Below are 14,933 nucleotides of genomic sequence, written 5' to 3' on the forward strand. Positions count from 1 at the left end.
TCCCAGCTTCTTGCTTTATGTAATGACTTTGATACCTTCTGTTTCATTCAAGTAGCAGATATGGGATGCCCCCAAACCACCTCTCATGTTTTTCTTTTTTTATTAAATATATAAAATTATAATTTAATAAGTTTCTAAATATTTAAAATAATAAAAGAGGAATATTTCATTAACTTAATAATAAAAATCATTACGTAGTAAAAAAGGACAATTCAATAAAAACAATATAGAATAGTTCTAATTGAAATAAATTTTTATAATTTCCTCTCTTGTCCTCCAAACCTTCACGAGGTCGTCTCCCGAAAATGGTCAATGTTTTTTGTTAGAAATTTCATATTGCAACTTTTTTTGTTCTTCTCCCGAACAAATTCCATTTCCGGCTCGTTCAGGGGTTGGCTTACCAAAATGTATTCGAGGAGAGAAGAAAATTTGTGGAATAAGGTTGGGCTAACGGGCGGCATAGAGTATTATTGTGGTATTTGTTAATAGTGAAATTGTTTGGGTTTAAAACATAGGGGTATCAAGTTGTGGTTGGTAAACTGACAGATCAAAAACGAAAACATTTTGACTCGGGTTGTTGAACCACTTGCACGCGGCTTGTTTCGCCTGAATCTTGGGGTGAAATCGGTGGAAAGGTTGTTTGAATTCATTTTTGGTAGCAGAAATTAAGTGTAGTGTTTGTGTGAAATGAGTAGTAGGCAGTGTATTATTTGAGTGACAAAGTATTAGATAGTGTGAAATAAAATAAAATCCAAAAGTAGCCGTTGGGGAGGAAAGGAAGAAGGCGCGCCGAAATCATTTTGGGACCTCACTTTATTGTGGTGTGTGGTGCCGGTATTCCTACCAGCCTTTAAAAAACAGATGATCTGTTAACCTTTTTTTACTTTATCTCAAACAGCATTAGCTCCTTTCTTGTATTATAAAGTCAAAATATGGCAGGACAGTTAATATTATAAAGATAAATAAATTAACAAAATCCAGTTGGTTTTTTCTGTGATATAGTTTCTGGTCACAAGCTCAAAAAGCCAAACATGCAGGGTTTCTGTTAAAATTATCACTGCATTTCTTGTATCAATTGACACATAGTGGAATTTTGAAATAAAAATTGGTTGGAGCCCTTCAATTAAAGAAAGGTCTCTCCAAAAATAGGCGTATACCACTGTGTATGGCAAGCACACGGTATTCTTTAGTAAAAGGCGAAAGAATAGTTCGCTTTGTGCTTACCACATGGCTGCGTGCCCTTACACCCTTCAGCTGCTTGGTTTAAGTAATGACTCTCACAAATTCTGTTTCATTCCAGCAGCTGATGTGGGATGAACTAGAACTTTGCATTCCTCTTTTTTAAACCCTTCCTATCTTGTTTTACTTTGATTTTGTTTTTGTTTTGTTTAAGTTTCAAAAGTAAATCCTAGATATTGGATAATTAGAATAAAATATTTAGTGCTAGTTGAAATTTTGATTGGTTTTAACTGTATTTGAACCTTTTGCCTTAACTGTTTTGACTGCTCCTTAATCCTAAACCGAGGCTTACATGTATTTGAACCTTTTGCCTTATGTGTTTTGCGAGTTGTCGCTATAAGTATTATAAATATTATATGGATATTAACTAAACTAACCAATAGGAATAGAGTTGTTAACAAAAATGATAATTTGCTTGTGATTTGTGAAAATAACCAACTTGTCCTGCCGGGATGGCTTCTTCGGACTAATCAAAATATATAATTTGTGTTTTTTTTTTTAGTTGCACCAAAAATATCTCTACCCATGTTCATGATGATCCTTTCGAAATGTCTAATATCATTGTTTTTCAATTAAATATCACATTTTAAGTCCTTTTATCGTATCTACTTACCACCGGTTACGTTTCTCTAGAATTTTGTCGGATTTGAGTGACAAACGAACCATCTTCTCGAAATTCCAAAATTGTGTATTGGATTTCGGAATTGTTCTTGTAATTTCAAAATATTCCGAAACTTTTTTTTCTGTAATCTCAAATGGTCTTGCTGGAATGTCCGTCCGAAATGTATTTTTTTTTTGTTAGAAAAAAGTACTTTGATGTGACATTAACTTGGTTTCGGAATGAATTCGGAATTCCCCATTCCGAACTAATTTGTTATTTCCTTAAAACACAAAAAACTTGGTTGTTTTTGTTAATAACTTTGTTCATGATAATTGGTTTGTTTAATATCACAATATTTTAATATTACTTAGCGAATGCCTTTTAACTATAAATAATGTAGATTTTCACGACAAAAAACCAGAATTTTATATGCAGAAATTAAGAGCGACATAATTTACAACATATGATTTCGGGGTTAAAGTTGCATTCAATTATTTTTAGGAAAGTACAAAAGTGAAATAGATATAAATCTAAGTTCAACTTTCAATTAACAACTTTCTATGAACTAAATCTGTAAACACTTCCAACAAATGCATATACGTCTATATATAAGTGTGTGTCCAAGTCATAAGAGAATATTCTCCGCATATTAAAAGGAATAATCCAATCATTCTTGTCATCCCTTATGGAAAGCTTTGCATCCAATATTCTCCCCTCAAAACTTATAAATGATGACGACATGGCCGACGCGAACCTAGGGCAAGTTGGACAGAACCTGGTACAACAGGTTTTAATGGGGCTTATGATTTCATAAGGTTTTTATGGGTATATCATATTTAGGATTGCTTTTGATCCACTAGCACAAAGAGTTAAGTTATAGTCCACATGAGAAAAAAATGAGGGGGGCAGCGACGCACCTAAATCCCATGTGTATGCTTATGACTCCTCGTTCTCCCTAACGACACTGCATCGACACACCTTATAATAACCGAAGATGAAGAAGACGATGAGGAAATTTGGCAACAGTCATCGCTCCATGCCCTTACCAATTACGAATAAATTAATACCATGCTTCATATACCAACTATATTCTCTATCACACATCTCCTTGATTCCCTTCATCTATTGTGCGTCTTTCACATTCAACTTTCTTTCACTAATGTATTCAATATCAGCAATGACCTCACCCTGGTTCATAGTAGTTTGAAGTTTACTAGATGATAAATGAACATGTATTAAGCGAATCAAATTTGTTTATAGGTATTACTGGTTCTTCATAGTTTAAAAAAAAGCCTTTAAGTTTGTCACCAAACATGCCTAATTCAAATATAGTTTTATAGGAAGGCATTGTGGTCATTAAAGATGGCAAAGTGTTCAATAATGTTAGGTTAAAAGAAGAGGAATTTGATTTCTTTATTTGTCGGCTGTTTATTTGTATATGAAACTATATATTCATATATGTCTCCTTTTATGGGATATGGCTAGTTGCCTTCTAGCTTATGTGAAAATAATCTTATAAAAAAAAACCTCTTTCATATTTTATAGTAAACTCAATATGTCTTTCATTGTTCATTAATGGATCTTAACACTTAACGTACCAAATTTAAAAAAAAAAATTTTAAAAGGCATAATCAAAACATTCCAAGAACTACTTTTCATTAAAAAAACACCAGGTACCAAAATGTTCAATCATCATATAATCCAACCCGATCAAAATGTATCAAAGTATGTAGAAGTCCCAAAACATAAACAAAATATCTTTGCGTAGCAGTCAAGCCCTGCCCTTCCCTTTGTCGTTGGAGCAATTTAAAAAACATTTAACTTAAGAGAGTAGGCAGAACGATTAGTGAGTTCTCCAATATATCATATATCACATCATGTATACAATGCATACATACAAACAACTCATAGTCAACACCTTAGTGGGCATATATGTTTGATGTTATCATCCCAACCTGACGTGCTAGACTTCTAGCTAGCTCACAAGCAACACCTCAATGGGCTTATATGCACAAATCTCTTATTCCAATTTGACCTATTAACCTTTTAGTTATCCTCCTAATGGGCCTAAAGGCTTAAGGCCAACTTCCCTAGGGTCCGATACATACCACAATATAAGAAAAGCCAGTACTAATCACATAATTGTACCCTAACAATACGCACAACCTACAACACCGGACATACAATATCACTCACAATATAGTGAGAACACTCACCTGAATTAGAAGATGAACAACCACACACTCGTGGCCTCGAACGAATCAGCAACACAGACTACCTAAATCACCATTAGGTGAAATTTAGTGACCAATACTAATTACATGTCAAAAACCATGTAACACCCCAAAATTTTCCAACTTTAAAATGTTACGGCTTTAAAAACATTTGGGTGTTAACCCACATTTAATAAAAATTCGGTCCCACAAAAACATTTATAACCATTAAGCATCATTATAACCATAGCAAGCAAATAAGAATTGCATTAATGCAATTAATAAGGAACTTAACAATTTCCACTCTATTCTCTATCTATTGATTTCTAACGTTCATCTATCATCCTCCTTCCTTAACTGTAATGTGAGATGCATGACATATAAAAGAGTTACGTAAGACAATAATGTCTCGTGAGCTATGTGGGTTTATGACCCAAAACATTTATCATAATTTCATCAAAAACATTTCATCTTTGCAAAACATAGTTTTATACTATAAAACATTTTCAAGGAGAACTCTTTTCATACGTATCACAAATATCATATCATATCTTATCATTTCACATCCTATCATTTCATTTCAAAAGACACCTTTCTACATTTCTTTCTCTTTTATCAAGGGCTAATTTTGGTATTAACACTTTGCCAATTTGTTTATACTTAGGATACCCCCAAGTCTAAACCGAGGTGGAAAGAACAAATCAATCCACCAAGGCCCGGACATCTTTCATTCTTTCTTTACTCATGGTATCACCCTAGTAGATTCCTCCAGACCTCTTACGATGCATTATGGCCCAGACAAATTTCATTATTTCTTTACTTTCCAATTCTTGTCATTACTTTCGTTTCTTATCATTACTTTCCATGCTTTACACATTTTTGTGACAACCTGAAACTTATTCCGTCACTGTAACCCATTTCCGTTAATAAAATTTATTTTTATTGAAACTTTCCGTTAACTTTTGTATTAGGCAAACCAATTAAGAATTATATTGTGTTTTTCATATGTGTCAAAACGAAATAAAATCACGTGAAACACCCTCGATATTCCTTTGGAATGTTTCTAGTTTACGACCAAGTCGGGTTACGATCATTTAATCGGGTAGGACCATAAACTTCGTTTAACGTCGGGATTGAGTGGATCCTCACTTGGCCACAAACTCAAACCCTATATAAGGGATGAGTGGCCTTCATATGAGCCTTTTCATGCCCTTATATCCTTCTCTCTCTACTCTCTCTCTCTACAAGTTGGATTTTGGTCAAGAAATACCCCATTCAAGCTCCAAAATCGTAAGTAATCCTTCCTAGCTTGTTGTTTAGCTTTGTATTCATGCAAATTCGTGGTTGAATCATCCAAATACCCCAAAAACCATGTGTTTATGGTTGAGGAACACCCTCCAAAACCGTAAACTCCCATAAGGGGGTTTTGATGCCCCAAAACCCTTCCAAAACACTTCTAATGCTTAGCTATGACTTAGGAACTTACATGGATAAACTTAAAACCCCAAAAACATGTCATAAAGGGAGTAAACATGATTTTACAGTTGAAGCACATTCATGGACCGTAAACTCTTTTTCATGGTGTTAAAGTGCCCTTAAACACCTCCTATAGTTTGGATTAATGCCTAGAACCTTGTATCCCTTCATTTGAAGCACAAAACCATGCAAAAATGAGCCAAACATGAGTTTACGGCCGTAAACTCATGTGTTTACGGCAATAAACTCACCAAGGGTCATTCATAAACCGCAAACCCCATTTCCAAGGTCATTTCAAGTCCTGATCACTTCCTAAGCCTTTGATTCAACCCTAGAACCTTCCCTTGTGCAATATAAGACCTTTGTGCACCCAATAACACCCCACCCATGATTTTATGGCTGTAAACTCATGGGGATATGGTCTTTGGGCCGTAAACACCCCTAAGGGTTTACACTCGAAGAGTAAACTCCTTAACAAGGCCATACGCTCCTTAGATGCAACTCGTATTATTCCTAACACTTGGAATAAAGTGTTTCCATGCATTAGAGTGTATTTACTTGCTTAATTAGTGATTAAATAGCTAATTAGATACAATTATGTATCACTTCATGTTACATAGGATCCTTTCGTGTGTTCAAGTCCTAAATTGACACCTAGCGTCCTACCCGGCACACCCACGTCAGGTGAGTTCATATCCCTACCCTTTTCCGAGTTTTTCATGTTTTTAGGGGGGGGGGGGAATACAAGCAAAAGTACAAGGGAACTTGTACTCAAAACTTATTATTTCATATGAAATACTTATATGTTCTGTACGCTTTTAACACAGAAAACCGTTTTTACCAACTGATTAAGAGATTAACTTGTAGAGTTAGTTTTCAAACTAAAACAAGGAAATTTGTGAAACTCATTATAAAATGTTATATTTTATATTTCAAAAAGGATTCACGCCAATCATAAAATTGGATTTTCCATATTATTACTTGTAAATTCGTTATTCTTAAGATTGGAGACATGTCCTCGGTAACACTCCACAGAGATACGCGAGTGGAGGATTGACCCTGTAACCAAAATCTCTTGGAGGGAGAACGTGACTTGTGTGTATAGATCTATACGGGAGTGACTATCCCGCACCTTGCTGCTAGCTACAGTGGGACCGACAGGTCTACGGGTGACAAAGTCATAAAACGATATGGCCCCCGTTACAAGCCATATCTAGTTTATCGTATGGTTATAGAACTCGCAACTTAGATAATGGAGATTTACTTTTAGAAATAATGAACTTAGTGAACTAACCTCAAAGTAATAACTGTTTTGATTACTAGAGGGTATCAACAATACCCTTAGGAATTAGTTCACTACCTACTTATTAGTTTTATATACGTGTTAAAACTAATGTACTTTATCAAGATTAACCCGACTTTCAAGGAAACTTTGCCTAACTAAACAAGTATGGTAGATACTTGTACACTTCATTCCGGATTGATAAACAAACATTAACTTTTAAGGAAAATAAGGGTTTTTCCTGGGATAACTTAACTTTTCATAAACAGACTATTTAACAAATGGATAACTGAACTTCTTTTATAAGAAAATATGGGATTTTCTTGGGAAACAACTTTTCATAAAATCAAAGGAACATTTTCTTTCACCAGAAAGCAACCGCTTATGAACTCACCAGCTTTATGTTGATATTTTAAAACTGCTTGTATTCTCAGGTTCTCGTTAGACAGGTATTTCGCTTACTTTTGGAGAAGACGGTGCATATAGAAGTCTCGTCTATACTTTTGTTATACTGATGTATATATAAAACATGTATTACTTGCTTTCAAACAAATGTAAGAATTTCTATGTAATGTAATGGTTGTGTTTACTATGCTTGCTATGTACACTGGTTGGGATACTACGCATGACGTCCTCCGCCCCGGAACGTTTCCGCCGTCGGTTTCGGGGTGTGACAGATTGGTATCAGAGCTTTTGTTTATAGTGAACTAAGTATACCGAACCTTACATGGTATACAACTATAAACATTAAGGGGCCGAAGTGCTCAGAACTAAAAGTATACTTTAAAAATATAAGTATTTTTACTCCAAGTGTACAAGTATACCTACATACCAGAATCAGTAACCACGAGTAGAACAAAACAAAAGTAATTGGATGTTGGGCACTGCGATTAAACCTGGGCAGTTATGTAGTCGTGTCTAGGGTCAATATAGCCTAATCAACTATATTCATTCAAGACACGACCAACATGTGCTTGGGAGTGACTGTAGTGTAAAGCAGGCCTAAAACTTACCAAATATCCAAATAACGAGTCATCGTCGCAACAAAACATATACTATAGGAGTATTTTAGTCAGAGCCGAATATGTTGTAGAAATTCATTCCAAGTTTTGCTACTCATTCTTTCCTTAACGATAGTTTACTTGCTTTAGTAAGTCTTTCCTGTTTTATCGCTTAGTAGAACACTCTACCTGCCATAATGAGATATCTCTTGTTTCATATCTCTTTATTACATCCAGAGGACTTACCATCCTCTCTCTCCTTATCATTTTAGATCAAGATGCCTCCAAATAAAAGACCCAGCTCAAAGAACAACAATCCTCCGCCACCACCTCCCTCCCAATTCGATTTTGCCATGTTTCAGGCAGCCGTTACTGCTGTTGTGGCTGTCGCAATGTCACAAATGAACTCTGGTGGTTCTGGCGGGCCGGGAGGTGGTACCCAACACCAAAACTAGGAAGGTGGTCACGGACACCAGAAGGCGTGTTCCTATAAAGATTTTATGAACATGAAACCCACATCTTTCAATGGCACTGGAGGTGTGACAATTTCTTACTTTAACACTCATTTCAAAAGTAAAACATCTATACTTCTAATATTTCAAACACGTTATCAAAACATTATTTCTTTCAAAAACATTCTTTGCTTTTAAAACATTATTGCCTTCAAGGCATTCTTTCAAAATACTCTTTCCAATTATTTATTACACCATTCCTTATCAAAACATTGTATTTCAATGTCATAATATAATTTTTCCATGTACCCCAAAGTGGGAAAAATGCCAACACGTACTCACCTAGTTCTCCAATGTAGATTAACTAGTCCTCTTCTAGTTCCTTTGATTAGATCAACACTTCTCAAACACCACCTATATAACATAAAGATGAAGGTCAACAAGATGACCAAAGTATCATATAAGATTTTTAAAATTTAGATATCCCCATAGGCTTATTTACTTCCTATTAGCTTATATATACAGTTTGAGGACAATTAGAGGTCATTTACTCGGTTTTCCACGAAAAGAATACATTTAACATACTATTTTTGTAACGTCTCAAAAATTAAGACCAAATTTTTTTGTTTTTAAATTAATAAAACTGTAACCCAAACATCATCATAAAATCAAGATAGAACAAAGTGTGTCCAATACATCATGTAACGTCAGAGTAATCATAAAATGCAGAACGAGGTGGTGTGTGCACTGCAATCATCTCAGATTCTTCCCTTTTGAACCAAAAGTCTGAAACATAAAATGAAAACCGTAAACATAAAGCTTAGTAAGCTCCCTAAAATACCACATACCATATATAATAAACACATAACGGGCCCCGCCCGTTATCGACCCGACTTGGTATATAGATCTGTCAGTCATCGGGCCCCGACAAACATTAGGCCCCGCCAGGTATGAATATAAACATATAAACTTATAATCATACAACACATGCGATAATCACAAAGATAATAGCATACATGATAGTCATTGATCCCCGCCTGACTTCGGTAAGCATACAACCACATAACACATGCAAGAGTCCTGCAAACATCTAGCATCCTATCGTAATAAACCATGGGCCAACATTGGTGCCTTCGACTCGCTAAATATAGTGAGGAAACTCACCTCTAGCTGATGAATCACTTAACTGAATCTCTAACTACTGGCCCGAAAAAATCCCCGCGCTATTAAATCAATAACATCCAATTATTAAGTGGATTATGACCCATAACCAGAAGTCTAAGCTATTTGACCCATAGCCAGAAGTCTAAGCTATTTGGCTCATAACCAGGGTAAAAAGACCATTTAGTACCTTGACCTTGTTATGAATGTTGGTCACGATATAGACAGGTGAATCGATTTTGGTTTGAAGAAGATGTTGATTTGTCTCAAGTCATTTCAAATGACAAAGAAAAAGTAGGGTAGACAAAAGAAAACATAGGAGTCAGGTCAACGGCAGATGTTAAGTCGTAGCTTGATGGCGATGAGAGTAGGGCAAAAGAGGACCGGTATAGAATCGTGGCTCTGATACCATGTAAACTCTTTAGAAAAGGTCAAAGACTTTCATTGAAAGGAATACCATATATATACAAAGAAAACCTATAAATTAGGAAACAAACTATTCTTATCTAAGATACAACATAATAGTATTATTCGAAATACAAATACGGCTAACACCGACAACATAAACATTTTGTTTTGTTAGTACATATGTTGAAGGCTTACCCCTTCTCTAATATACATTTGAAACAAAAGATACCTACGGTTCCTCTTGAGTTACCACCATCATTTCTCTTGCGGCCTTGGTTACTTAGTTCTTCTTTGTTCCTCCCTTCCAAGGTCTCCTCAAATCTCTTAGGTTCTCCAACAATTTGAATTGGAGTAGTTAATTCTTATATTGCGGGTTGGGAATTCTACAGTAATCCATAAATGAATTAGTTTGTCTTCAATCTCACATCTAGAGCAAGTCTCCCTATGAGGCCCATGAGTTTGAGGAATGTGTAACTTTGTATTATACTTTACAACCTTCGTCCCCCATTCCTTAAGTATGATATGATCTTCTTCTAGCTGGCGAATCTATTGTTTTATACCAAACCGTTTGTAAATTTTTTCCAAAAAGTACTTCCAGGTTAGTCCGTCAACGAAGCAAGCACTTGTGATTTGTTAATCTGTCGATGAATAAGCAAGCACTTGTGGTTTGAGTTCATTCCACGAATGTGATGAATGTGATTTGAGTTTGTTACCGTGAACTCCAGTTTTGGTTTATCACTGCATTGTCATAACAAAATATTGACTCCATTTTTATAATAAAATTATCCACTACGGTAAATAAAAAAGTCAGCCTAAATGAGAGCATCCTTAATGCAAGCTTATTGAAAAAAAAAATACTATTTAAAATATCCAACCAAAATCTTTTTACCATTGGCAGGTTAAGGTTTTTGTAGAGATGAAGGTGTAGGGGTAATCTTGTTGGGCAAATGTTTTGTAGGATTATTTTGTTAGATTGAAATTTGGGATTTTAAAATTGGTTGGAGCCCTACAACAAAGGAAAGAGACTTTCCAAAAACAGGTATGCAACTATATATGGCGAGCACACTGTATTCTTTAGTAAAAGGCAAAAGAATAGTTTGCTTTGTGCTCATTGCTTGGCTGTGTGGCTTTCAATGTCATAGCTTGATGCTTTAAGTAACAAGTTTCAACATTCAGTTTGTTGTAAGCAGTCAAGAGACATGAGTAGTGATTGATACACAAAAGCTAGTGAAATTTAGAACTTTAAAAATTGGTTGGAACCCTTCAATAAGAAAAGACTCTACAAAAATAGTTGTATGCCACCGCATGGCTGTTTGCCTTCTCATATCCCAGCTTCTTGCTTTAAGTAATGACTTTGATACCTTCTGCTTCACTCAAGTAGCAGATATGGGATGCCCCCAAACCCTTCTCCCTCTTTTCTCTTCTTTTTCCCCTTCTCTTACTTTGATTTGGTTTTTGATCTGTTTTTTAGGAAGTGTTCATATATATGGGTTTTTAAGGAAAGGATATTTGGTTGACCAAAAAAAAGAATATTTTCTTGATGAAAAACGGCAGTATTATGAAGTTAGAGTTTCATATTATGGTAAATGAAATAGATAAATAAGTAAAAGTTCGTTTTACTTTTGGACAAATGTTCTGTGAAAATGGATAATGATGTGCATTAAGTCATTTTATTCATCCCGCTTGTCAAAGAATCTAAAAGGTTTTGAATTTTGATTTTAAACTTCATACATTGTCTTTTACTGCTCAAACAGGTTTTCAGATTTCAACATTTAATCATCATTCAAAAGTCAAAAGCAGATGAACAGTAACCTTTCTGACTTTTATCTCAAACAACATGAGTTCCTCCTTTGTACTTCTATCTTGATTATCATTGCATTTGTATTTTTGACAACAATTTTACAAGCTTTAGGTTTAGCGCCAGATTACATTAGACCTGATCAGTGACAGTTAACAAACAAGAACTAGTGAAAATTTAAACTTCAAAAATTTGTTGGAGCCCTCCAAATAAATGAAAGGACTCTCCAAAAATAGGAGTATGCCACTATATATGGAGAACACACGGTATTCTTTAGTAAAAGGCGAAAGAATAGTTCGCTTTGTGCTCACCACATGGCTGCGTGCCTCTTCATGTCTCAGCTGCTTCATTTAAGTAATGAATTTGATAGCTTCTGTTTAGTTTAAGTAGCCTATGTGGGATGAACCAGAAACTTGCATTCCTCTTTTTCAAACCCTTCTTCCACTTTTCTTTTCTTTTCTTTCCCCTTCTCTTTACTTGGTTTTTGATTTGTCTTTAATATAGGAAGCGCTCCTATATAGGTTTTGAAAGGAATTATTATTAATTAGAATAAGATATCAAGTGAAATTTTAATTTTAGTTGACCAAGAAAATAATATTTTGGTGAAGAAAACAAAGTTGGAGTTGTAAATGAAGAGGATAAATTGTAAGTACGTTTTACTTTTTGACAAAGGTTTTGTGAAAATGGATAATGATATGCCATTAAATCAATTTATTCATATCACTTGTCGAAGATTTTAAATAGCTTTGAATTTAGACTTCACACATTGGCTTTTACTGTTTAAACATGTTTCATAGTTCAACATTTAGCACTAACGCCTTGTGCATGAGTTTTTAGTAAATTTAGTAAAAGAAAGAGAAAGAAAATATTGACAGGAAGAAAGGGAGGGGAAGGAGAAATTTTCTTATTTCGTGTTCCTGAGTTGGATGGAAACAAAAGAAAAATTGTAAGTTTTTGTGTTTTCTTCCAAAATCCACCCAATTTGGGAGGAAATTTTAGAATGAAAACATGGCTCTAAAATCCTTTTCTTCCCCTTACTTTCCTTACAACAATTAAACTCAGTGTACACGATTTTCCTTCGACATCACTCACATTCCCTCCATATACATCCATATCTCTCTTTATGTAGAATTCGGGAACAAGGCGTAAGGCATAGTGAGTGTACCTTCTCACCACTTCGCACTTTTTGCCTGACATCGTAATCATGTCAGTTCCCCCTTCACCTCTCTCATTGATAGGAAATGGCCACCTCTCATGTTTTTCTTTTTTTATTAAATATATCAAATTATAATTTAATAAGGTTCTAAATATTTATAATAATAAAAGAGGAATATTTCATTAACTTAATAATAAAAATCATTACATAGTAAAAAATGACAATTATTTGAAATAATTTTTTATAATTTCCTCTCTTGTCCTCCAAACCTTCACAAGGTCGTCTCCTGAAAATGGTCAATGTTTTTTATTTGAAATTTCATATTGCAACATTTTTAGTTCTTCTCCCGAACAAATTCCATTTCCGGCTCCGTCAGGGGTTGGCTTACCAAAATGTATTCGGGGAGAGAAGAAAAACGAGCGTGTAAATTGATGAACACTGAGAGTTCTTGTATTGATTGAGAATGAATAATAAAATTTACATGAGTTGGTATAAATACAGAGAAATACAATTGATTCCTAAATACAAGCATTAGACCCGTTATGAAAGTATGACTAGGACTAAGACTATACACGTGCTCTTATACATAGAAAGTACCGTTATTACCCCCCTGCAAGCTCAAAGACGGGTCGAACTTGAAGCTTGTGTCTTAAGGTCGTTAAGCGATCTTTGTGTAAAGGATTCATGAAGATGTCCGCTACCTGATCAACTGAGGAGACGGGACTGATCTGGAGTTCCTTGGCTTCAACTTACTCTTTGATGAAGTGAAAATCCAAATCAATGTGCTTAGATCTTGTACGAATAACTGGATTCTTTGTCATAAAAATAGCACCAATGTTATCACACAATAATAAGGGGGAGCGGAGCAGAGGAGAGTGCAACTCATGCATCAATTGTTTAATCCATATCAATTATGCAGCCATGTAGGCAAGTGAACGGTATTCCGCTTCGGTGCTTGAACGAGCAACCACTCGCTGTTTGCGCGAGGTCCAACTGATGAGATTACAACCATGAAAAATGGCAAAGTCATATTGTGACCTGCTATCGTTTTGATCTGAAATCCATCCAGCATCCGAGTATGCTATAAGAGAGGTAGTGGTTGTGGGTTTGAAGTGCAAGCAATTGGTTTAAAGTGCCTTTTAGTTACCTGAGAATTTGTTTAACCGACTGCCAATGTATAATAGTGGGCGAGTGCATATATTGACAAACTCTATTTACAACAAAAGTGATGTCTGGGCGGGGGATGGTGGCGTATTGTAAGGATCCAACGACTTGTCGGTATAGGGTGTGATCAGGAAATCATGAACTGTTAAACGAGACTGACTATCAACAGGTGTTGAGTCTGGGGTTGCTTCATGCATGTGTGTTCGTAAGAGTATATCATGTATATCCCCAACTTGACACATTGTGAGAGTAAAGGCACCATTTAGCTGTGAAATGAAGCGGTTAATAAGAGTTGCACTTGTTCCTGTGATAATCAAGTCGTCAACATACACCAAGACATAGATAGTCACAGAAGATGAATGATGAACAAATAGAGAGGTGTCCGAGTGACAGGAACAAAATCCTCTAGTGATTAGTTATGTCTTTAGTTTAGTAAACCAAGATCGGGGAGATTGCTTAAGGCCATATAGTGCCTTATGCAAGCGACAAACATGATTGGGTTTTGTTGAATCTTCAAATCCTCGCGGTTGTTTCATGTAGACTGCCTCTTGTAAATCACCATTGAGAAATGCATTGTTGATGTCAAGTTGACGTATACCCCATCCATTTGAAATAGCCAGAGATAGAACTAAACAGATCGTGGTAGGCTTGATTACGAGACTGAAAGTTTCAAAGTAGTCGACACCCTCCTCTTGACTGTATCCTTGAGCAACGAGACGGGCTTTGTATCTTTCAATTGTGCCATCAACCTTTCTTTTAACCTTGTAAATCCACTTTCAGCCTACAAGATTAATGTTAGTGGGACAGGAAATAAGTGACCAAGTTTTATTTCGCATAAGGGTATCATACTCATTTTGCATTGCATCTTGCCAACATTTTTGCTTAATTGCTTGTTTAAATGTTGAGGGTTCAACAGTAGAGAGAGAATTAGTGGATGCTAAAAAAAGCTTTGGGTTTGAGTGAATTGGTTTGTGTCCGGTTG

The 14,933-nt window shown here is 35.4% G+C and overlaps 3 non-coding genes across 3 annotated transcripts; all 3 read right to left on the reverse strand.

Annotated features, from left to right (window-relative positions):
* Window positions 1-1,114: 1,114 nt before the first annotated feature.
* On the reverse strand, window positions 1,115-1,233 carry LOC145060701 (U5 spliceosomal RNA). Its single transcript, XR_013686890.1, has one exon. It is a non-coding gene; the product is annotated as a U5 spliceosomal RNA (small nuclear RNA).
* Window positions 1,234-10,836: 9,603 nt separating this feature from the next.
* Window positions 10,837-10,955, reverse strand: LOC145060718 (U5 spliceosomal RNA). The gene has a single exon (XR_013686905.1). It is a non-coding gene; the product is annotated as a U5 spliceosomal RNA (small nuclear RNA).
* An 875-nt stretch (window positions 10,956-11,830) lies between these two features.
* LOC145060707 (U5 spliceosomal RNA) lies at window positions 11,831-11,951 on the reverse strand. Its single transcript, XR_013686896.1, has one exon. It is a non-coding gene; the product is annotated as a U5 spliceosomal RNA (small nuclear RNA).
* Window positions 11,952-14,933: the final 2,982 nt, after the last annotated feature.

Source organism: Lactuca serriola, chromosome 6 (genome assembly GCF_051521515.1).
Source record: "Lactuca serriola cultivar US96UC23 chromosome 6, Lser_US96UC23_V15, whole genome shotgun sequence".
Taxonomy (NCBI): Eukaryota; Viridiplantae; Streptophyta; class Magnoliopsida; order Asterales; family Asteraceae; genus Lactuca; species Lactuca serriola.